This window comes from Anomalospiza imberbis, chromosome 3 (genome assembly GCF_031753505.1).
Source record: "Anomalospiza imberbis isolate Cuckoo-Finch-1a 21T00152 chromosome 3, ASM3175350v1, whole genome shotgun sequence".
Classification (NCBI taxonomy): Eukaryota; Metazoa; Chordata; class Aves; order Passeriformes; family Viduidae; genus Anomalospiza; species Anomalospiza imberbis.
Genome location: NC_089683.1, coordinates 65,596,301 through 65,622,169, shown reverse-complemented (window position 1 = coordinate 65,622,169; position 25,869 = coordinate 65,596,301). Strand labels below are relative to the sequence as shown.

The 25,869-nt window shown below is 42.3% G+C and overlaps 1 long non-coding RNA gene across 1 annotated transcript in view; it reads right to left on the bottom strand.

Moving 5' to 3' along the window:
• The window catches only part of LOC137470975 (uncharacterized), a 29,924-nt gene extending 22,225 nt beyond the window's left edge, over positions 1-7,699 (bottom strand). The window contains exon 1 of the long non-coding RNA XR_010997331.1: positions 7,560-7,699. This is a non-coding gene — a long non-coding RNA (uncharacterized lncRNA). The remainder of the gene's footprint in view (positions 1-7,559) is intronic.
• Positions 7,700-25,869: the final 18,170 nt, after the last annotated feature.

Here is a 25,869-nt window from a genome sequence, read left to right as displayed (position 1 = left end):
GATGTACAGTGTTAACACAACATGTTCCCGTGAATTTCCACAAGAAGCCTCATCCAAGAACAAGATGTACATGTAGAAGAAACCAGCAAAATAAGGGTGATGAACTCTCTCTGGAAACGATTTATGCTGACCATAGCTGTTGTTCATTATAAAGCTATAACAGAAGTAAAAGCCTGGAAAGAAGTAATAGAAAGGCTTTGGTCTGTTGGCATTTAACTACTACTTTATTTATTGTCTTCTGTTAATAAATCATATTTTATAATATAACTATTAAAACAACAGAAACCAAAAGGCTTTGCTCTATTCCCAGTGTTCTCCAATAAAATGTTCAAATAAATCTCCATTTGTTATTCATACACATGATGCTCTTTGCTCATCCGGGATAATGTGGTAAATTAAGAACAAAAATAGCTGGCAGAACATTTCAGAATTTACTCATCATACCACTTTTCTCTCATCAATAATTTGTAACATAACATTTTAGGAGCATATTCCATCTTTGGTCCTCTGCCATGATCTAAATTGGGGGGTTGCAGGGGGCAAAAAACCACATTTCAATCACATTTTCATGCTAGGAAATAAAAGCAGAGTACATGGGAACTAACTAAAGTTATTTGTGGAATGAATTACATAGACCCATCAAAGCATGTTCTTTCATGGCTTAATTGCATGTTTCTTCACAGCTAAATGCATAAGCTGTTGACTGTCCTCATATGTTTATCTAATTCCACTACAGAATCTTTCCATTTTTGGATGGTAAGTCCTCTTCGTTTATAACAAGGTGATGTTGAAGTCCAGAAAATAACTTAATGATCAATTTATGGCTGAAAAGTACTGCTGTACATTCCCTATAATGATCATCAAAATAACCTTAAGAATAAGCATCATATCTAATCTCTGTCACATAGCCAGCTGCTTTCCTCTCATCATGTGTCCTGTGTTTTTGAGATGGAAGTTGGTCTTTTACTGTAACACACAGTCACCATCTCCCACCAGACAGAGATTCAACAGCTCTTCACCACTTCTCCCATACCCAGCAGAAGACCCACATACCTGAAAAGATGCTAGGCTGCTAGAAAATGCTTCCCCAGCACAGGAGCTGCCTCCTTACAGAAGGAGCTATGACTATGCTACGTAACTCTCACATTATTCCTCTCTGCCATCTCCACATGTTTGATAATGCATCTTTCCCATGCACTCAACAGATGAATGAATACCTAAAAATGCAGTTTATTAAAGAGTGAACATATTTCTGAAAGAAACCTTCACAAAGTCACTGACACAGCCATAGATGTGTAGATGTATCCACTGATAACCAGCCTTCTCTGCATGGCTGCAGCTCTCATCCAGAGCTGGTCAGGCCACCAGAGGGAAGATGCAGCCCAAAACACACCGAAACTCAACCTTGCCCTTGGCTGAAGGAACTGTCCGCACCCTCTGATAGAGCTGACACCCTTCGAGCAGCCTCCCCACTGACAACCAGCACCCAGCCCTGGCCCAGCCTCTGCAAGTACCATCTACAGCCATGTCAGTGTCTCTCAACTGCACAAATACACACCTGGAGTCAGGCAGTGACCCTGTGTACCAGCCCCTACCTGCTGGTCCCACAGATAAGTGACAACTAAATAGAACTGCAAGCATACTTTCTCTTTTTATTCTTTCCAAGGCAGTATCAGGTGGATATATTTTCAAAGAATAGGCTCAGAGACATCATAACCTAATAAATAAATAAATGGCAGTTTGACTCCTCCTTCTCAATGTTTCACTGACTTTGCAGCTGGGTATACTTACAAATCAGTAGTTCTTTGCCTCATTCCCAAAACTAAAGCTTGCAACAAAGCCCTACCATTGCTTCTGTTAAACCCACAGATTCCAATAGACTGTTCTATTTCCTTAGGCTGTTATTTTTGTTGTTACCTTTAAAACTCCCAGCTTTCTTCTGAGAATATACTGTCACTTTCTGAAATTACAGCTCAGCTGCATCCCCAGAACCCACTGGGGGAGGGGAGAAAGACATAAAACAGACTTCTGACAAGGTACAGGGCACTATAACTTATTCTTTCATCAACACAATAAGGAGTCAGACAATGAAACTCCTCCCTCTCACCTCACAATGTTTAAACCCTGCTATTCATCCTTCAGACTGTTATTAAGGCATCCAAATAAATGCAGCTCTCCACAGCTTTGTGCTAGGAATGCCTCAGTTTGCAAGGTAAGTGGAATCAGCTGTGTTTTTCTAACTCTGCATTTTGCTTTGAAGGAGGGATACTGTGCAACACTTGAAAAGCAGATCATGTAGGCTCTGAGCACACCAATCCACACTGCTACCTGGCAGCGGAGCAGCTACACTGTCCTGAAACAACATCAGTTCAGCTCAAGCCCACATGCTCTTCCCCTTCCATGTGTACATTGATGTACCTGTTCCTTACTTGTATTCAAAAGATTTTAATAACAATACTTCCCTACTCTTCCCTGCTCACAAGAGTCAACCCCAACACACAACACGGACAAATGATTCTTCTAGGAGAAACAGTCTAGGGGAAAATCAAATTTAGGAGCAGCTACTGAGAGATGTTAACAAAGCCCGGCTAATTCTCTGTTAAGCTGTCCAATGCTGTGAGATTTAAGAATTTATTTGCACATGCAGACAATATTTTCATGCTACTGTATGATAATCTTCCTTCTTTCCCCAGACCTGAGGGGAGAAAGGAGGACAGAGTTTCAAAGGGTGCTGGGGAAAGTGTGGAAAGAAACCTCACATTTCCCCTAGTTTGCCTCTCACCTAGGCACCCCTTCTCCACAGGATCCTCATCAGCGAGGGGTTCCACAGCAGCAGCGCCTCCCCACACCAGCTTTTAGACCTCTTTAGAAACATTTAACACGGCACACAGTGCCTCACATAGCACCTCCTGCTCAGGGTTACATCTTCCTTTCCTAACAGAGCACATGCAAATCAATGGGCTGCTTTCATGGTTTGGGTTTTGGGTTGGTTTTTTCCCCTTGCTGAGGAGCCTCAATTTCTATTCCAAGGCAGAGTCGTGCTTCAAACACACAGAGTAGCATATGTTATTTTTTCACCTACCAATCAAGATGCTAGAAGAAACCAGCCTGGTACTTCTATATCTGTCATTTCATAAATGCTAGGCAATACCCTAGAACTGTCTTCATTGCAGCATCCAATCTGTCCCCAGCAGACAGCCCAAGAAAAGGAAGCTATACAGTTGACAGAAAGGAGCCAGGCTACAGCAACACAAAGGCTTAAAGACATTTCAGTGGCTAGAAACAAGGAGAGCAAGTTTGTCACTCATCTTTAACACTATCTGCACAAATGTCCCTGAAGAGCTCACACAGTGTAAATCTGGCTACACCAACTCTGCACCCACTTGACAGAATCCTAAGGGTCCACATGCAACTGACAATTCCTGACAGTTTCACACCAATAGAGCCAAAATGGAAAAGGAGAAGCAGCACATTTGACCTGTAGTTATCTGACAGCGAGAGACACAACTAAAGGAACTGGTTCCAAAGGCAACCTGTGGCATCATGGGGCAGCAAGACCCCAGGAGCTCCCCAGGAGCAAAGGGTTTGCCAGCCAAGTAAGCATTGCTTCAGAGGGCAAGAGGACAGACAGACAACAGCAGCAGTTCTCAGAATAAGCCTTGCCCCAAAAGTCCAAAACTAATTTCTCAAAGCAGTCTTCCAGTCAAATATATTTGAGGAGAATTAAGTCCCCTTCAATTTAGAAAGAGCTCATATCTTAAAATGCACCAGAGGCGCAATCTTCTAAAAATGTTTTTCCTGCTATGTCTTACTGTTTAATTATATATTATCATTCCAAGCTACCATGACAGATTTTAAGTGAGCTTGTCTTTTTTCCATAATTAATCTTAGCAAAGACTCATCTGTTTTTCAAGCCCATGATGACAGCACTGTTTTCACCACTGTAAGGCAATCATCCCACAGCATTCCTCCCCGAAAGCTATTGCAATGAGAAAAGCTCACCTATCTGCACAAAATGCCTTTCAAAGATATAAATCAGCTCCACATATATTAATTCATACAACAGGTAAGTTAATATAAAGAAAAAAACTGCTTTTCCATAGCAAGCCATTATACAGACACACAGGCATAGCACAGGCTAATAATGCTAAATAGCACCAATTATAAATATATAAACCTAGCATAACCATCCAGGAACAAGTATCCTACCCACTAAACACCACTCAGCCATCAGCATCCACCACTGGTGCCAAAATAAGGGAGGCAAACAGATCATTCATCTTTCTGAAAACTAAAAGCAGCTTCCTTTATAAACACAATAACCACAAGTAATTTTATAAGCAGCTTTGGTCACCATCAAATACTATTCTAAGTGCAGAAGAGGTCTCTTCAAAGATAACCTGAAGCTACATGTAGATCAGTACAAAAAGACTGCTAAATCAAAGAGGAGCCACATCCAAAGCAGAAAATAATAAATAATAAGTGGACAACAGGAAAAAGTTTTTTTTTTTTTCATCCCAAGTCACAGAAGTGATATTAAGGGCATAGCAAATCTCTGCTCCAGAAAAAAATCAAGTACTTATCACTTGTAACAGATTATAGCACATTCATTTAACGTTTCTTTGCTGACCACTGAAGGAAAAAGTGTTTCCAATAAAATCAATAACATACAGAGATGCCCATTCGAAGTGTTTTATCCCTCATCCTGTTAGTTTGACAGGAAAGAACAAATGAGATACTTGCAAAATTACTTTTTCCCATCTGTGAAATCCTATGGCAACCCCCCCTCCTTTTTTTTATAAGACTGACAAATGGAAATCCTGTTATTTTATTTTGATCAGTCTATAGAGAAATCATTATTTTCTGCAGTTCTCCTAAATCCTTCATGTGGCACACTGGCAGCTTCCCAATTACAAGTCTAAGAAGAAATTACATAGCTTTTTCTACTAATAAAAACAAGCATAGATGGGCCCCACACAGCCCTGAGCAGGTGTAAAACTTTATGTGTCTTAATACATAAGAGTGACTTTAGATCAAAGCTCAATAACCAACACACTGCCTGTGTTGACAGTGCCACTTTTATGGCTTTCTAACTGCTTCACAGTTTTACAATAAAAGATAACTAAAGCAGCAATGACTACAAAAAAAGACAATATATTCAGTTGACAGGCTGCTAAAGACTAAAGTTTACACTTGTAACCAAATATTTAGAAACGTTTTTACTAGTTCCACTCTTTGTTAAGGTCTGACCCAGAAAGATTCTGGCATTTCAAATTATAATTTCCTTCCAAGTTGTTACACGAAAAACAACAAAAAAGACTTAGCCATAGATCTTAAACATCACTTCTAGAACATGAATGGTTTTAAATGACCCCAATATCCTGACAGCTTGGTGATCTGTTCAGAAGAGATGAAGACAAACATTGAATTAGACTAACAGAATTGCCCAGGAGAGCACAGAGAAAGTGATCTTTACACAGGACATTATACATCTATCTTCTTTTATTTACAAGAATAGAGTAAACTGTTTTCAGTATGCTTATTTAAAAATGCATAGGAATAATACATACTAAAAAAAATATTATGACATATGAAATCACTTGATCACATATTAAATCATTTAGGGAGTTTTTCACCCACTGTATTTTCTGTATTTTATTTATACAGTGAAAATATTCAGTGCACATTTGCATGTGCTCCCTAACCAAAGTGTTAAGAGACTTCCCACATCACTGGAGTTAAGAACTTACAGAGCAGCAACAAACAGAGCAGCCTATTTTCTGTGACAGCAAAGGACTGTCTTTTTCTGATCTCTTGAGTCTCAAAAGCCATACAGATGACTTAGCTCTCCCTAATATTAGTAAGTTATAACACTTCTACTGTATTTCAAGTAATTTACACTGAAGAGCATTTCATGCTGGAGAAACCTTCCCAGAAAAAAAGAACTCAATTTTCCTTTCTAAGCATCAAAATTAGCATTCTCTATCCATAATATCTAGGAAAATTAAAATATCTTCTCCTCAGTCCTGACAACTAGCCTTTAATGTGCTGTTACCTGTGCTTCAGGAAACTTCAGTTCTTTCATTAGGAAAACCCTCCCACAGATTTACTTGTAGTGAATGGTTCAGATCTGGGCTACAGTAGTGCAGTAATTTATTTGAAAAAAATCACACATCCAGATCCAAACCAGCATAATAATTAGAAAAAAAAATTAAGATCAGTCATCACTCATTATTTTTCAATTAACATGCAAGTCTTTTAGCCTTATATTCAAATTTCAGCATTTTCTCATTCCACTGAATAAATTTAAAGTGGTTGTAACAGGAAATTTACAAACATCTGCCCCAACCAAAACAACAGAAGTTACTGTACAATTTGTTCATTCATTAAAAACCTCTAATACATCCATGTTTCCTCATACACCTTATACAACTGTAGTACTTACATACATACACACGGTCTGCAAGCTAGCCCATAAAGATAGCAACTAAACACTTACAATCAAATGAAGTTATGTCTGAGTAAGAGCAGAAAACAAAAACCACAACAGAATTCAAAATGAAAAACCCACAAGCATCTGTTCCATAAACTGCTCTTCCAGAAGAGGAAGACTCAGAAAGCAAAAGGTCTAAGAAACAAACTATTCAAACACCAATGGGATCCAGATCAAACCCACATGCTATGCAATCTGACGTATCAAATCATGACCAACTGAAGACCCACAGTTTTTAACATGTGGAAAACTTTAAAAAAAACCAAACCACTGCTAGGTTTGCTAGATATTACAGGAAAATCTTTTGATAACAGAAGCATTTTGCATGTAAGAAATTCATAGCCTCACACTGTGAGGCTGAGGAATCCAGCATCCAGTCTATGCATGGAGCACAAATATCTACGAAGGTTTACACCACTCTCAGTTGTCCCTCCAAAACCTCTGTTCTCCCCCTGCTAAAGTGGCAGTACCTCACTACCCACCCCAACATCCATCAGACCCTCAGCAGACCCCAACACACTACAACCGCACAAAATCCATGTCTTCCTAATAACCTTCAGATCTGTTACACGAATGTTTTGCTGGAGGAAATGCCTGAGTGAGCAGCCTTAGACAACTGTTTTACATTAAGGAGGAAGCACATCAATTTACTGCATGAGTACTACCGCGATGCACTTCCAGGAGGTACAATGTTGCAGCCACAGTTGCCATTTTCAGTGCCTGAGAATAAACATGAAAGCTACCAACTTAGGTTGCAAAAGAGCACTTTAAGCACATGGCTATTTACGAAAGTAGAGGTAATTATGATGCCAGAGGTGGATCCCAAATAAACAGACTTGACTAATGCTGACAAAGAAATCTAAAACAAAACAAACCCTGAAATGTACAATTACTATTATTTAGTAACAGTACGGGAGCTGCTTGAACAGCCTAAGTCACACACGGTACTACCAACATATGCCCAAAAAAAACACTGCACAAAGATGCTGTTTAAAAAGGTGAGCTTATGTCAGAAGATATGGGTAGAGGAGAAAAGAGGAAAACACCGTCCCCCCCGACAGTTTACCTGATCTGGACTTGATGATGTCGCTGAACTCGCTGTGTCCCCCGCCAGGTCCTTCCTCCTGCTCGGAGACACGGGCCATGCTCGAGGGCTGCGGTGTGCCACGGGCGGAGCCTAAATCCGCTGGGAGAAGGCTCCCATGGAGGGCCACGGCTCAGCACCTACAGCACAGGACCAGGAGCAGAAAAGCACAATAATTCCACGGTCTATGCCAGGTGGGACTCCGCGTGCGATGGGAGGGATCGTATCTTGTTGGCCATACCCACGCGAGTCGAGAGGCAGCCGACCTGCCACTCGCTGTGCCCCTGCAGCGGGACACCTTATGGTGGCATTTAAAAAGTGGGATGGTCCTGAAGGCGCAGCAGCACAGCTGAATCCTCAGCCGCGAAAGCCAAGCTTCACTCACCCTTGGGCGACAGGGCGCCCCGTGCCCAGCCGTGACCCCCAGAGGGGCAGGACACGGCCCTTGCCGCGACACCACCGGCACCACGGGTCACCCGGCTGGCACCGAGCGGGACAGCCCCGCTCGAGGGGTGGCACAGCCCCGCTCGAGGGGTGGCACAGCCCCGCTCGAGGGGTGGCACAGCCCCGCTCGAGGGGTGGCACAGCCCCGCTCGAGGGGTGGCACAGCCCCGCTCGAGGGGTGGCACAGCCCCGCTCGAGGGGTGGCACAGCGAGGGAGCTCCGCTCCCGCCGCGCTGGGGCGTGTGCCAGGGGCAAAGGGGTACAGGCAGGCGCGCTACCCCGGCCGGCCCAGGGCCGACAGCCACGTGTGGGAGCAGCCACGCAGCCCCTCTCTCGGGTGGGGAAAGCGGAGCTCCGCGGGGCAGGCCCCGGGCACGTCCGCCCCCGCCCGGCCGCCCCAGCAGAGCGGCCGCCGCCCCCGCTCCCCCGGCGGGGATTTTGACCCGGCAGCCGGCCGGGCGTGCCGGCACCTCCTCCCCGCGGGATGCGCGGCCGCAGCAGCGGCGCCGCCGCCCTCGGGCACCCCTACGGCGGAGCCGCTCCTCGCCCCGGCTCCCCGCGGCCGCTCCGTCCCGCTCGCAGGTGCGCCCGCCGCGGGCACTGCCCCCCCGCGCCACGATGCCACTGGAGCTGGGAAACAAACTTTCCCCGCCGAGCCCCTCCCGGTGCGGTGGCGCCGCCGCCCGCCCGCAGAGCTGCCCCGCTCCCGCAGCTGCGGGGGCAGCCGCCGACAGCAACTCTCCTCGGCCGCCACTCACCGCTCGGGCACGGCGGCGGGAGGGGTCGCGCTGCCCCACGGCGCAGCCCAGCTCCTCCTCGCAGCCCAGCTCCTTCTCGCACTCCGTCCGCCGGCAGCGACTCCCGCGGTGCTGCGCTGGCGGACCCACAACTTTCTGCGTGAGCCGCCGCCGCCGCCGTCCGTCCGTCCTCCCCCTTCCTCCTTCTTCCCCGCCCCTCGCAGCCCGGCCCTGCGGCGGCCCCTCCCTCGGCCCCGGCGCCCCCTTTGTTGGCCGGGCCAGCGCCGCGGGTGCGGGAGGGCCGCCCCGGCCGCGGCCCCTTCTCTGAGCGAGGGGCGGGGAGAGGCCGGGCTGGCGCGGAGGGGAGGGGAAGGCAAGGCAAGGGTAGACAGAGGCGGATCGGGTCCCAGCCGCGCCCCCGCGGTCGGCTGCTGGCGCTGCCCCGCTCCTCCCAGGACCTCGCCCGAGGTGGTGGTGAAGTGCTATCCCTCTCCTCTCCTGCCCTGGGGCCTTCCCGTCCGCACCTATGCGCTCCCGTCGCTCCTGCTGGTCCTTTCCCTCCCCAAAGAAGCGCAGTCGCGCAGCACTTCGGAGGTGAAGCGCCCCGCGGCGTCCCATGAACACCGAGGTCAGGAAGTGTGACAAAATTTGAGAAGCACTTAGGAAATTTACAAACAGCCGGAAACAAGTATCCCGAAATCCGCCTACTTTGGCCAGGTGTCTCTGCCTCATCTCACGGGGTCATTTGGCAGTTGTCACTTGGCAGTGACAACTCCTGGGTGGTTTTCGGCTGGGCAAGAAAGGAGCAGTTATGGATCAATGAAAATGTGCTGATGCTGGGTGTCTGCAATCATTTTTGATGTATGAACATCAATGTATGAACATAAAGGCTAGTAAAATATTTAGCTGACACTAATTAATTTATTGCCGCATTTGCAATCTGGGAATGAATTTACTGATGTTTGCACAGGCAAGTAATCCATGCTCACCTGTTCTGTGAGGCTGCAGAACACGTGGCTGTATTTATCTCGATAAGCATTAGTCTGAAGTTTCAGCAGTATCAGAAAGAAACTGTAGCTGAGTAATTCCTCGGTGTTACCTACCAGGCCTCAGGCCATGCAGCCCAAAGTGGTTTCAAGGTTAGATTCATTCCCAACACTAAGTACTTCACCACCTAAATAGGAAAGGCCAGCAGGAAAGGAGGTGCAGAATTAGCTAGCAGAAAGAAGGAAGCCCAGGCTTGGCAACATACTTAATTCTTTATCTTCAGGTGAACAGAAATTGGTAGCAATGTGAAACAAGGAAGATTTGTCTTCAGTATTTTTTCTTACCAGTACACAGCTCATGGGTTTACTAGGCACTAGAGATAACAAGAGTAAACAATGACTATGTGCATGTTAGCCTAACCTAACTTTGATATTTTCCCTTACTTTATTCTTCCCCTCAAGGAAAAAAAATAGATACATCAAAGAAATGAAACCTAGTACCTGTAAAGTATTATTATTATAATTCTAACTGCATTTAACATTTTTTTTCCTCAACCTTTGATTGGTGCAGTATATGTGGAACAGGGACTGGGTCTTTTGCTTCTGTATTGCAGGATGGAAGGCCTTGCAGATAGTGTGCTATATTTTTGGATTTCAAAGAAGCCTAAAAACAAAGAGGCCTAGTTTGGATCATTCCATACCCTTCCTTGGTGATTCAGTGCAAATTAGCTAATTCATCCTTGATCTGCTTAATCCAAAAGACTGCATGAAGTCATTAATGGTTCTTACTTATGAAAAGATAATAATAATGTGTCAAAAAATTTTGATGGCTGGAATTGTGAATCTATTGAGAATTGCAGCTCATGGATGACAAACGCTGTAAAAACATGGACATGATACCTATCAGTTGCAAGGCAGCACTGAGCAGTACTTTGCATTTGTTGGAAAGGTATTGCTTGTGTTTATGCCTATTTATCTACATTACACTGAAAAACCTGTACTGCAAACATGATGTTTGTGGTTAGAGGAGCACCGCTTGTTCCCTGCTGCTCTTGACTGGCTTCTCTGCCCCATCCCATGCATTCCCTCTGCATGCTGGATTTTCAATGCCCAGTGTTTAACAAACACCCAAACACTGGAAACCCACAATCCAGACCCAGCTGCTTTTCATACAGCTCAAGAGACATAACACCCCGTGTAGCCCAGTGCCCACTCAAGAGTCAGCACAGATGGAGATTGTCACTTCCCACCACTGGGTATCTAGCAGCAGCGCAGAGATGGGGATCACAAAGCACTGTGTTGCCTTGCCTAATGCAGGGAAATGCTAAGTGAAAAAAAAGCCCTTTCTTTTGTGAGATGCACTGAGGGCATTACTCCTTTCACAGAGGTTACCCAAGACCGCTATCAGGTAGCAGTAACTTTGATTGCTAAAAGCTGCAGTGAAACTGACAAGCAGGAGGGGAGAGCTGGTATATCCCATTTCAAATCTGTATCTAAGTCCAAGGTCCCAATTTTTACAATCTTGCTCTGAAAGCACCTACAAATTAGTTCTCAAAAAGAGACATATTTCAGTTTAACCTTATAGCATTCCATCTTTTTCCTGTTTTAGACAGAAGTATCATCATTATGTTCCTTTGAACTGCAAAGTGCCAACTGAAGGGTAATAGAATAACGAGACTGCACACTACCTCAAGTAAGCAGGTTAATTTCTTCCTGGTGTGTTTCAAACATGCCTCTCTCCAGAGCCATCCTCACTCTACTGTTGATCAAAGCCTGAGTTTTCTGAGCTAGTTGTTTAGACTATAGGCTTCTCATGCAACAGCTATAATTTTGATATATACAATTATTTATACATAATATATAATTTTTATAGCGTCTTTAGGCACATCTCCATCAGGGGAAAAAATGAAAATACCCTAGCCTTTAATATTCTGTAGATGTATATGCTTTAGGTCTCTCTAATTTTTTATTCTAGTGATTGGCAGAATTAGAAAGTGGTGACTAGCACAATTTTAAAGTCAAACAGCAAATTCTTCACTCAGTTGCACATCTGAAACCTATATTCACCTACAAATACCTACTGACCATTAACATCATGTGGATTGTGTGGCACAGCTTACTTTTCATGCCCTTGAACTTTGACCAAAATAAATAAATACATTATTCCTTGGTGCATGAAGACAATGCTATTGTGAAGCTCTGTACTCACCTTGTCTCCTTCTCTTTTCTTTGTTCTTAATATTTCTGGTTTTAGAATACACTCATAATTGACAGGATTACAATATAACTAGGATTTTTGTGTATCTCATTACCTTGAGATTGACTGCTATAATAATGCATGTGCCCATTCATCAAAGTTTTGTCATGATTTCAGAAAACCATTCCATATTCAGGAAGACAGGAGATACCAAATGGACTGCTTTGTAAGTAGAGCATCTTTAGTGCCGCTTTCTGCATAGCCCATCATGTTGTCAGTCTCAGTTATCAGATCAGGCAAGCTGTTAGTCAGCAGACTTTTTTTTCCTTTACAGAACTTGCATCAGAATTCAAGTTAACAGCTCCTTGGCGCTTTGATGCTGACTTTGGTTTACTAACCAGCTAGTACAAGTACCTTAATAGTTTCATTATCTCTAACCCAAGGAGAAAAATATATTAAACATATATTTAAAATAGATTAAAATATATTTAAATTCTATTTAAAATTAATATATATTTAATATATTTTTATTTTAAAGTATATAAAATATATATTAAATACACATTCTCTCTCTGTACATTCCTCTTGTAAGAAAAATGACCAAGGCTTCCTAAAAGCTTGGGTCAATATTATCTGCAACTCCTTTGGCAGCACCTTTGAAAAACTTCAGTACATCAGGATAATATAGTTAGTTGATTTCTCATCCTTTCTTCTTCAGTAATTTAAAAATTTTTGAGTTATCTTTGTTTCAAGCATCTCACACTAAAATATTCAAAGTCAGCACAATTTTTAAAGGTGGGACAGCATTTTATACCTCTGACTTTTTAGGATGGGATCTGATTTTAATGTTAAATTGTTTATTTTTATTCCAAAGTCAACTACATTTGTGTGCAAGCTCCTTTTGAGCTCCTCCCAGAATATAAACATAGCTTAATAAATTCAACACTGTTTTGCTACACCAAGTTAACCATGCATCAGGAGCTACTCGGTGCAGAGAATAGTCTGAGGCAGAGGGCAACAGGAATCCTGATAAAGACACCAGCCCAGGGTGAAAGATGCCCTTTGAGCAAAACACCTGTCACATGTATCATCACAGGTCCACCTGCTTTAACCTAAAGACAAAGCAGTGTATTCTCCTTGTATACTTCTATTTCTACAAGTTGGAATCTGTATCTTCAGTAGACTCTTTCCACTCTATTTATATCTTATTAGATTTTATATATCTATTGATTAGATCAGATTCAAGGGAATAGTGTGTGCATAAAATATACTGAAAACTTGTACCTTAAGTTTCAGCAATTTTTTATAGCTTCATTGTAAAACCCCAGAAAAGTGCTCCATATTAATAGAAATTCTTACATCCCTTTAGCTGCAATGACATTAATTGGAGTTACCATAACTTATCATCATTCTGAAGAATATAACCTCTCAAAGTACATTAGAGTGCATTCATGAACAATTATAATAATCAATTTACCCTCTCAGCATAACTCTCTTACCTGCAGCAGAGGATTGAAAAAAGAAAACCATCAACAGCAGAGATGCCTGTGCAAGACAGGAACCTTTGACCAGTACCATGAGACAATCCCCTTCAAGGGCAGGTCCAAGTTCTTAGTCAAAGTCACTCCTAACACAAGTTGATGTCTGTTTGTTTATTTCCCTTTTCTGTTCATTTCTCTCATTCATGGCTATTTTTCAGTGCCGTTCCATTCCCATTTGAATAGCCTGTGCAATATATGGCATAGGTTTGTTCAGTGGCTAGACACATCAATACCTAACGCTTGTAAAATTATAGAATATGTACACTTTCTCATCAAGTTTATCAGTTAGGGATTAGGCAAAGAAACAGAAATCCTGTATTAACACAACATAGAAATTTTGGTAACTTGCTTCACTTCAGTAACTTGTTTCACTCTTTGTAGAAGGGAAAAAAAATAGCATCTTCCATCAAAAGCACATTATCTATTGAGTGAAATAACATGATAATTGGACAAAGACAATTTGGAAACACTTTAAAAATTAAAGATCTGACCAGCCTGCAAAAATAATCAGTGGAAAGAATGTTTCTTGGTAAGTCTTTTTATTTTAAGGGTAGGCAGTGGGAGAAGACAGTTTATTCTTACTAAAATTAAATAGTAGTCCCTTAGTACCCCATGAGTGCTCCCCATATGGAATGGCTACACACCAAATCTGGGGAAATGAAATAAAACAAGTTTTCACAAATTATCATTATTTTTTACATGTATTACCCTCACTTTAGATCAATTAGGTATGTCACCTTTTCTTTGTTTTCTTTAGTGGGATAATGGCACCCCCTGGGACACCAAAGGCACCAGCGAAAACCTGTGCTGTGGATCTCCCATTTTCCCACCTGCTAAACACTTTTCATCCAAGTAAATTCCCCCATAGCTTAGACTTGACATCCTGTGGCTTTTGCCTCCCCGGATCACATAAGGACACAGATGATTATTGTGACTGAGACAGATGCCAGGCGTGAAATGCTTCAGCATTGATCCCTCCAGCTGCAAGACCACTGCAATCCAGAAGATGTGTAGCAGTGCTCTCACTGCTCTGAGCAAATTCATGCACATTTGGCTTTCTGACTACAGATGATGTGGCCAGAAGGCTTAGCCAGGTTTTGCCATATTTGCCACTGTGAGAGTGCCCTGAGAGCATCTAGAAAGCCTCTCTTAACTAACTCTATATGGGCTTGCAAGACTACCACCATCCTCCAATTTCCATAACATGCAGGTGCTACTGTGCTGAAAGCTTAAATGATTTTTAATTACTACCATTAAATGGCTTTTTCTTTCCTTGAAATGACAAAGATTTTGGCTTTTAACTAAGATAACTAAAGTCACTGTGATAACACTAGATCTGAACAGGTCAGATTTACATGGGTGTATAGATATTAATTTAATTCTGAGCAAATGAATAGCCTTTTTTGTCAACAAGATAAATTATGCAAATTAAGTTTTATACCCACCAAAGACTTAAGTTACAAGTTTGTTTTTTGGTGCCTGGTCTTCTGTGGCTATGCGTGTAAAACAGGAGATGCTCTGCAAGCTGTGGCATCTGTCAAAGCCACTTGTAGAGCTCCACACTGCCTAGGTAAACCCTCTCTTGGTCACCTTGCATTTTCACATTCACTTTACAAGAAGTCACCCTGAATGAGGTCACTAAGCTTTGACTGAATCATGTGCTATTTCAGCTAATGGTTTAACATATCTTGATGAAGCCTCTCATCCCCCTCCCAAATGTCTCTTTGACTGGACAGCAGTAGGACTGCTCCCAGTGAGGCACAGGACAGCGATCAGCTGGTTCACCGCCCTCCCTTCTCCACATACCACCGTCTGGCTGGCCATGTGCTGGAATGTCTATTGTGAAATTTCCCCTACATGAGCAGGGAATCTGGGCCGCTCCATTAGGGCAGCCCTCTGTCTGCTTTGCACAGCCAGGGCCAAGGTTACAGTCTGAACTTAGTGAGTGCTGTGGGTTTCCCAGAGGGAAGAGTACTCTAATTTTTAATTTTTTTTTTATTTTTTTTTTTTTTAAATTCAGTGGGGAGTTTGAAATTATAAGATTTCCAGAAGTGATGGGGAGCCACAACACCCAACACACAGGGCAGTGTTGATGGGCATGAGCTTTGCACCTCAGATGGGCAGGAATGCCAGTGGTGCCTTGCTAGTACTGCTGGCACACTGGGGCTATGCCTGCTGCCTGACTGCCACAGGAACTATGTGCCTAGTTCAAGGAAAAATGTTTGGCTCAAAGCACACAGTTCTTCAAGGAACAAGAAATTTGCCTGTCCCTTAAATTATTTTGCAGCTACTTAAATAACTGCTGTGCTAGAAGCTCTGCAGGCAGTAATTATTCTTCCATTTTCTTCTATTAGGCAGCCCTGAACTGAGCCATGAAAATTGCTTTGAAATCACAGCAGACAAAGAAGAAACTTTTGGATGTAATTTATTTTGGGATGTTCCAAACCAGAGCTGTCGTCCAAACCAAAAAAGAAGTCCAGCCCTGCCAAGTCCCTAATCATTGAAAAGAAGAGACCACAAAACTGAATGAAAAGAGGATTGAAACAATTTTCCTACTCAGAAAAAGCCCCTTTTTTGGAGTTACTGTCGGACAAAAATAAGGGAGCAACAAAACCCCTTAATACATCACTGATGTATCTAACTGGAGGTTACTTGCAGAGGCCAAACCTTGGAAATGGGAGCAATGCTGGAGTTTGTCCTTGCTGGGAGAGAGCTCATATGTGGACTTTGCATTTCAGAAAATAAAGCCTTACTAGCATTCCAAGGGAAATTTTCCAACCATGTGAGAGCAAGAGTCTTCTTAAGATCATCCATCATACTCGGCCATCAGAACATAATTGTAACATAACATCCAAACTCTTACACTTCAAGCACTTATGTACTCATCTTAAAAACATTTAGCAGGTACAGGATGACATGTACCAGGTACAGGTATTATTTCTAGCACAGAAGTAACAAAGAGTTCATTCCGTCAGGATCAGGTGCCATTGAGCTTGACAGAATATAAACACAGCGTATATCTGGAACCAGGAACAAAGGTATATTTTAAAACTCTGTGAATATGATCTGACAAATGTGTAACTTTTGTTAAAAGGACCAATGTATATTTAAAATACAAATGTATCTAAGTTCTGGCAAATTCAGAGTTTAAATCTAGTCTGGAATATGATACCACAAACATAAAAAAAAAAGACAACAGCAAACAAAATTGTATGACTGAGAAAGCTAGCTGGGAATGAGACTTCATTTTAACAAAACCTGTGATACATTTGTTATTAAATATAAAATTATCTGTACTATCCCTCAAGTGGCAATCACCATCTAGCAATATTGTGTCAGGATCAAACCAGAAAAAGTCCTGAAGGGGATGTGAAGAAGCAGAGTGCAGTACAAAACTGGTTTTAGCAAGTGTATTTCATCTTGGGATGAGAATGCTCACAGCACAGTTTTGCTCAAGTTACTAAATATAAGAGCACAGTTTCTGGGGAAAAAGCCCTGCAGGCTCACCCCTCATCCCCTCTCTTCACTGCTGTTTGCTTAAACCATTTGTGTGTACTTAACTCCCCAAGACATGCTCCTTGGTGTCTCAGGGTGGGACTCAATGAGCACATAGACACCCCATGTGAGCCAGGGACCCTGCAGTCCCAGGCACCTCAGTGCATTTCTGCCCTCTCAATGCATCCAGTCCTACCTCTCAACTTGCCCTCAGCCAAGTGGGTGGTAGAGGCCAGGAGAAATGCTTTTACTCCTATTTCATCTGTTATATTTACTAACTTGTTCTTAAACAATCTTTGAAGCCTTTTTTTTTTTTTTTTTTTCTAAGTGTGTCCTCCCTGTCATATGCATGGCATGAAAGCCCACTATTCATTAGCATTTATTTCCTCAGGAACCATGAAAGTTTACTTTTCCACAGAAAGAGCTTTGCTATTCTGAGCATGGAACAAGGGGCATGACTGCTCCTGGAGGTCCCACTCCCAAAAGGAGAGTAAAGCAAAACCCAAACCCTGGATGCCTCCCAGTGTAGTGCTAAGCCCAAAGAGCTCAGAGAAGAGCCCAAAAGGATCTTTTCCAAAAAGGATCAGCAAAGCCTCAATTAGATTTTCTTAATACAACAGAGAGAACTCTTAAAATATCATAAGAGTATTACAGCAAGCTCTGAGAGGGAGGTACAAGATGCCTGCAGCCCACCATGCTGACCAATATTGAGGTAGATGTGCTGCAAGTGAGACTGCCTGGCCTCCAGGAGTGTTTGTGGCAAGATCTGCAGGGAGCAGGAACAGCTTTGAGATGTCCAGCTGGTACAGTAGAAGACCAGGTGAGTTCTGAGCACACAAACACCTCTTCACATCCTGACCTTTTGCTGCTTCCCTGTGCTCCACTACATAGCTCTATTTGTTATTTCTCATCAGGAAAAAGCTTTGGGCCATTTCAGTCCTATGTTTCAGCAATGCCCAGACCTGAGCTGCCAAATAATGCAATTCCTCCATCCTACAGTTACACCACAAGTCATGAATAATAACAACACCGAGGATGTGGGTCTCTGTTACTGCTGTAGCTCAGTGAGCCTTTTTGTCCTATTTTTAATTTATACTCCTTGGACATAAATTTGACCTACAGCAGGTCAAAAATACAAACCAAACATTTAAAAATCACAATTGTTAACTTATATGCCATTAAAATATACTGCCACCTGAAACAATAGGTGATTCATTTGCAAAAGCTGATGATTTATTTATAAAGATGCAAAGTGCAAAGCTGCACCAAGATCTCAGGGCAAGAGAGTGAACCAAGCAATGTGTTCTGAAACCCTCCACTGACACCTGCAGAAGATAAAGTATTCAGGAGAGGGAGAAACACAACAGGGAGAACATCCTGAGTCCTAGAACAAAAGCAGGTAAGGGTTTCCTCCAACTCTTCCATTTCTGTCAGAAATAAATATTTGAATAGCAAATTTTAAAATGGCAACTGGCCTCACCTGTAATATTATCAAATTCCACAAATCTTCCAAAGGGCCTTACTCTGTTTCTCTGCTCCACATCCTTTTCCCTCAAAAGCCAAAGCCTAGATTTTTTTCAGAATAGTAACAAATAAACAGAGCAACCAATAAATTAGCATCAGGAAAGAAACATTACCAAATTCAATATGAAAACCAAAGGAAAACAAAACCTTTTCAACAATGCCTGAGGAAGTCTACAAGTCCTAGGACTGGTCAGAAATTCTGTTATTCCAAGGACTGATTTTTGACTTTAGGATACACTTTCAAATTCGGTCAAATCTGTCATTAATCATTAATGTAATACTAATTTCTGTGTGTCCTTTTCTATACAGATTCAAGATTAACCATTCCAGCATGAAATTTATAACTAAACAATACAACTTTATTTGTAGAGTATTTCCATGGGTGCTGAAGTAATTCTGATGCTCTATGCATGCTCCTCACAGGGCATCCTCTCCAAACAGTAACCATGGCCGGTTTGGTTGCTGAGCTATGACATTTTAATGAGCTTCACCTGCTGCAGAGAGAAAGGAACAAACAAAGAAAGCAGCGCAGATCCCTGACTCACCGTCCCCCATCCTGACAGCAGCAGAAGCACCCCAGCATCCCTCAAAAACAACAGGCACAGGGGGATAGCACCAGCCCATGCCCTGACCTTCCTAGGTTTGGCCCCAGCCCATCACTACAGCCTTTACTGGAGTTAAGCCTCTAGTTTTTCTTCCTTAGCAGGAATTTTCCATCAACTGTTTCAGCTGGAAACTATCCACCTTCCCACACAGGAGAGGCAGAAAGTAGTCAGGGAGAGCAAGCCCCAAACACTACATAAGGTTTTACATTTGCCAGATGCCCCAGTAAGTTTGCCAGTCTCCCTTGGCTGCAGGGATGGGGTCTCAGCTCCACCAGCAGAGCAGCCACTCCCATCAGAGCGCCAAACCAGCAGGAGGAGTTGCCCCCGTCGGCATCCATAGTTCTGCTGCCTAAGAATTTTCCAGCCCTCAGACTGGAACAAAGAGGCTTTTCACAGAGATCCAGATTGCCTCCAGAGCCTGTCCCTTCTTTATTTACAGGAAGGCTCTTAGGTTTAGTCTGGGAAGGTCTGCAGATTGCCAGGGGCCTCTAGGAGAAGAATTCTGTCACAGAATGTGTCTTGCAATGCATGCTCAAAAGGGTCTGCTTTCTGATTCATTTCATCTTCCCTGAAAATTAACTTCACAGCCCCAGCTCCATTGACTGCGCAGGATTTATGTTCAGATTATATTTGCCTTTCACACCTTTATGATCTATTTTTTTTCCTGAACAGCTCAATTACTTTGGATTTGTAGAGCCAAAGACAAGACAACTTGCAGGGCCAAGTGGGTACCTAACTAGTAAGTTCTGTGATAAGGCTGGGCCAGAGGGCAGACTTCCCATTTTCACTTCCATGTTTCTACTAGGTCTGCATCTCCAGCACTGCTGTTCAGCTGATTCCAAAGCAGGTTGCTTCAGCACTGAGGGGAGCAGTGGGAGAGTGATGCCAAGGCAGAGGAGGTAAACACACATTGCCCCTTCTGGCCACCACTACACATATCTACTCCAACATAAACTGCACCACAGAAGTATGATGAGAATGAGGGCCCAAAGCAGATGTGTGTTTGGATCCAAGTAACACTGATGGTGACCTCAAACTACTCATCTGAGCATATTGTTTTCAGACACAGGAAAAGGATTTAGTAACATACACATTGATATTTAGTCCTATTTAGCCACCCAAGAAGGTGTTACATATAGGACTGATGAGACACTTGTAAGTTCCTGAGGCAGCAAAATTCTACCTGAAGCTTCAGACATCAACTCAGATCTGTCAAACAGCTGGATGGTCCAGGACTGAGCAAAGTTCCCTTGCAAAGGGGAAGGGCCATTGCCTCTATTCATCTGGTTGCTGCTTTATACAAGGGGAGAGAAACAGCAATATTAGGTCATATTTATCTTAGCTATCATGTACTGATTTCCCTCTAATGGTGCAGAGAAGGAAGACAGCTATTATTTCTTTCATCTGGCACAGGCCTTCTCTCTCTCTGCTTATGTACATGTAGGCAGTGGGCCCAGGTACTCAAGGCAGTATTATCAGACCCTACTTTCATAGATTTTCTGTAGAAAAATACCTGCAGTCAGACTCCCCAAGATGTGGAGATATCAAATAAGTAAGATAGCACTGAATCCATGTCACCCATCTTCATCAAGCACATAAGGCACATATAAGGACAGGACTGTATTCAAGCAAAAAACAATAATGGAGTATTGGGAGCACAGAGCATAGCAAGGTATTTTTAATTTGGATGGCCTCATGATAGAAAAGGAGAAAGATTTGAAATATATTTTATTGGGTCACCTGATACACATAGTAGACAGGTTTTCATGCACAAAATAATCAGGAAGCACTTGCTTTAATGACAGAAGAGCATCTGGTACAAAATGCTAGCAGCAGCAGTATGGAAATGAGGTGAAAAAGCATCATGAAAGAAATTATCCAAAGATTCTCATCAAATAAAAAAATCCTGCATTACCCTGATGGGATAACTTGGGATACTTTGGAATTTTATGACCCATGCACATGCATGATGAAATTGATACTTTTTAAAAACAGTCCTGCTATCATGCTAGGATGAATTCCTGGGATAGTTTCTTGTGAAAAAATACAGTGCAGCCAGAAAGAACTGCAGCACTAAGATTTCATTTTAGTGAAACTGTCATTAACATTTTTCACCAATGTCAGCCAATGTTCTACTTCACTTAGAAAAAGGTATCCTTTCATACCCTGTATTTAATTCGATTTTACCAACAGAATTCTATACCAGCTGCTCAGAGCCAATCAGTGATGCCGTCCTTTTGTATAACAGATGGAAACACCTTTCTCTTTTATAATTATGTGATTTTATTTTTGTTAGCAGTAAAATAAAGACAGTTAAATACTAACTTGGTTGAAAGAAATACCTTCACATATAAGGGACAGTAACAAATAATTCCATTGTTTATCTCTTTCATGGATTAAAAGTCACCTTCAAGCTGAGGTTAGTTTGGGTGGGACAGCATTACAAGTGTTTGAGCCATGAGAACAACATTCTTCACACAGTTGTTTTAGCTAACACAATGGTTGGGGTCCCAGAGGAAACTATCAAGTATCATTACTGTATGTTAAAGTACTACAGTTTTAAAGCCCCCAAAGCTATAATCATTGATAGGACTACCTGAAAAAATGAAGTGCTCAGGAAACAATCGTTTCAATGATAAAATCTTCACAGCAGCAGCCATCAAATGTTCATATGAGTACTAAAAAGAAGTAAAGAAGTGCAAAAGTTTTTATAACAAGTAGAAAACAAAAACAAAGGTATGTTGATGAATGCAAACTACCACCATGCAAGACTAAGTTACATTCTGACTATTGTTTCCATTGAGATACCAGGGTTTTCCAGTATTCCTCCCTACTTATCTTTAGAGACTGAGCATGCATGCATGGAATGCAAAAAGTTTTTATCTAGAAGCACCAAATCCCTTAAAATACCAGACCTTTGTTCTCTCTGACCTGAAACAACAGTACGAGAACTTAAAAACAGCTAAACTAGCAGTCACTAGCCATGGCACATGTGCATTAAGCAAAGTATGAATGCACTGCAGTTCTGAATGACTCAAAAAATAAAGCAAGGGTGAGACTTGGTTTGAGAACAGAATCATACCAAATCAAGTTTTTTACCAAAGATGGCAAATTAAATTCCTGTTTTTAAAAATGCAAGAAAGTTGTTTTGTAGAGCCTGTATCAGTTAGTAACTATGAGGTTAAACACAGTGCTGTGTCTCTATTTAAACTGTTACTTACAGATATTATTTACTGTAACCCTTTAGATTTTCTTGAGAAAATTTCCCAGCAATACAGTATTTGGCTAAGTTGGAGAGTATATGCAAAACCACCACGTGATCTTCACAGCTCTGGCACATACACTTAGGCATTGTCCGTGACAATTAGACATACGAGGAATGGATACATGGAAGAGTCACATGCCACACCACCACCCCTCCTGCAAGCACTTCTGTGACTCCCAGTGCCACCTGACTCAGACTGCAAGGAAGGTAAACCTCCTCCATCACTTTCTCCTAGGCAAGGTATTTCAGGATCATGGCCAGGGCTGTGCTGAAGAAACTAAAGACATGGGGCATCATTTGGGCAGATCAAATGAACCACTATGTCTCCATCTGAGGGCAGAGAGGAGGGGTCTGGTAGATGGCAATATTTAGGCTGCTGATCATCTACCAGAAGCTACCAACACTCAGTGAGTGAGCTGATCTTCAGTGTGATAAAAGGAGGGCTACATGCCAGGAACAGATGTTCCTCTGGGTAAATGGCAGATTTGAAAATCTGGGAAAGTCATATTTAAGTGCAAACTGATAGGCCTCAGAGCCTGGGTGAACAAGAAAACACATCCACAAGTCACAAGAGAAAACAGACAACCTCCCATAAATAGTTCCACTTTTAGGGCTGCTCTCTGGCTCTGTGTAAGGCAGGACATGCCTGAAGCTCTGCACGATTCCCAGACTTTGTGTCAACAGGTTTCATATACAGGCAGCCTTCAGAGCCCCTGACGCTCTAAATCACAGCTGATGTTATGAGTATCACCATCTCACACTCTTCTCCTTCCTCTCATGAACTAAAAAACAAACAGCTCAGTAAGGCTGGAAGCTAGACACTGTTTTCTGCTCATGAGCAGACTCTTGTCTGGTTTTGCCTGTCCATTCCCTCCAACCCTGTTTTTGGGACAGTCCAAACTGACCGTGAAACTGCTGGACTGTCAGAAGCTCCTTTAAATTCCTGTCTATTTGCTTCCTGCACCTGAGGGCTTCCACCAGCCAGGGCAAAAAAAAAAAAGAAGGCATCAACATGACAAAAATGAATGCAAGCCATGCCAATGAAAACACTATTTAAATGAGTGAATTGCCCCACCAACCTTGGTGAGCACAGGGTCGTACAAAGAAATGAAGAACAAATACAAAGCCTGCTAGAGTTTTAATTGTAACTATCCCACCATCCTACCCAGAAGATTCTTCCCAGACATGGTAGCTAAACCATGACACTTATCTCCTGATGCAAGTCCCTGACAAAATTACACTTCTGCAATCAAACAGAACAAGGGGAAAATTCAGTAACTGAATCATAGAAATGTACCTCCTAAAGCACACAGTCACATCAGCCAGAGGTCCAGACCTGCCCACCCCTGCTCAGTTCTGCTCTCTCCTTAGCTCTGCCCTGCTTCTTATATAGCAATTGGTTGCACCTGTGAAAAAGGTAGGGGTGGTGGGTTCAGTGCTGGCCAAATGTCCATGTATCCTCTAGAATTATTTACTCATTTCCTGCTGTGGGATAGGATTAGGAGAAAAGCAAAGCAGGCTCAAAACTTTAAAAGGGTATAAAGAAAAGTTTATTAACAGTAACTAAAATAAAGAATAATAAGAATCAGAATAAAACCTTTAGAACATTTCTCCTCCCCCTACAAATTGCTGACAGTAAGCCACTTTATTCTTTCCTAAAGCTGTCTCTGTAACTATAGACTAAAACTGGTGTTTACTACAAGGTATCGACAAGCCTTTGAAACTCAAGGTAAGCAAAAGGGAAGAGAAGGATTCCCTCTCAGAAGTGGTGAAGAACACAGATTTGTTTGCCCATTCAGAGCCTGACCTTTCCCACCCTTAAACAGCCCGCACCAATACCCATTTCATGCTGGGAGGGCATTTACCCCACACTGTAACCAAGGAATTAAATTCCCTCCTGCAATTCCTAGGTGTACACAGCACAGTACAATAACAGGTGGAAAGTGCTGTGATGTCACTGAAAAGGATCCAGTCCAAGAAGAAATTGTCCAGTTCAAACTCGTTAATGCAAACTGTGCCTTTATTTTCCAAACAGTCATGAGTTAATCAATCACTTACATAAAGTTATGACCAGGCTAGTTTTTGCAGCCTTAATAATCCCCAAAGAATAGTCTGTGGTTTAAATTACATGATGGCACAGGAGAAGAGCTTTCCAAAGAGTTTACAATCTAAGTCTCTTCTTCTGCAGAAGCTAATTGCTTATGCATAAATTCACTTTATCCACATAGATTTATGTCCTTTTCCATCAGTAATATTAAGATGACTCTTAGAACTTTCCTGTGAAATAGAAAAGTGTTGTAGTCCTGTCCTTGAACTAGAAGCCTCACAGTACCCTGTACTCTTTACTATCCTTAATGGAATTTTTGCCTGAATGGCTTGTATGGCTTTTCAATTTCATTTCATGCTGGTTTGAAGATCAATAGAGGAAGGTGATGCCAAGGCACAGTAATTTTAAGTATATAAACTATTGTGCAGATGCTACAACTTCAATTATACAAGCAGGCTTCTGTGCCTGTCCAAACAAAAAATGATAAACAATCTGCTTACACAGTGGCAGCAACAGGATCAAGATCCATGAATTTATGTTCATAAACATTGGCTGCAGCAGCAGAACTAATTGGGTATATCCTCAGAAGTGCATCCCATATAGCTACCTTGCTGGGGGAAATCTACCTTGTTAAGAATTAACTAAGTTATACTGTCTTACATGGATTTTTACATGAATAGAACCTAAGTCTTCAAGTTGCTTTCTCTGGCTCCTTTTTAATTTTTCTGGCTGAACATATCTAATGCACTAAAATAAGATTTTAAAAAAACAGCATTTTTTTATAGATCAGTTTTTACAATTGCCCAAGTAATGACCTATGGATCAGAGGTGGTCACAGACCACAGCTGTGGTCTGGGATGATGATTAAAAAGACAGCAGCTCAGGTACTGGTTAACAGAAAAACAGCAGTTGGCAACTTCTGGGGCAATTCCAACATCTCCCTCCAGAGATACCATCTCTGAGGTTTTGCCTGCAAAGGATGTGGAAGTGCTTTAATTATGCCAGTATGTATTTACTGCCTGGGAAGCAGTCATGCCAAGTCTGTTAAAGACAAACAGTACATAAAAGGAAACAATGTACAGTGCAAAGTTAATGCATTCCAGTTTGATGGTTAAGACTACCTTGGTATAATATTTTTTGTTAAAAATATGAAATATTCTGAGATAGTTAACATTTCAATCCAGGCCCATTCCTGGCTACAGAGGAAAGTTTGCTAAGGACTTCCAGATGAATATGAGCCGTAGCCTTTAACTCTGCTATAAAGGACCCCCAGAGGCTCCATCTAGGGGCTGTGGGTACCACCATGCTCTTGGAGATCTCCTGACAAATTCTCTGCAGAGCTCAACCTAAAACAGGAGCACTCAAACTCTAGCTAAACCCCTCTTGGAGACAATTTGACAAGAAAAGCAACAGAAACAGGCATAGAAAAAAGAATCTCTAACCACAACAAC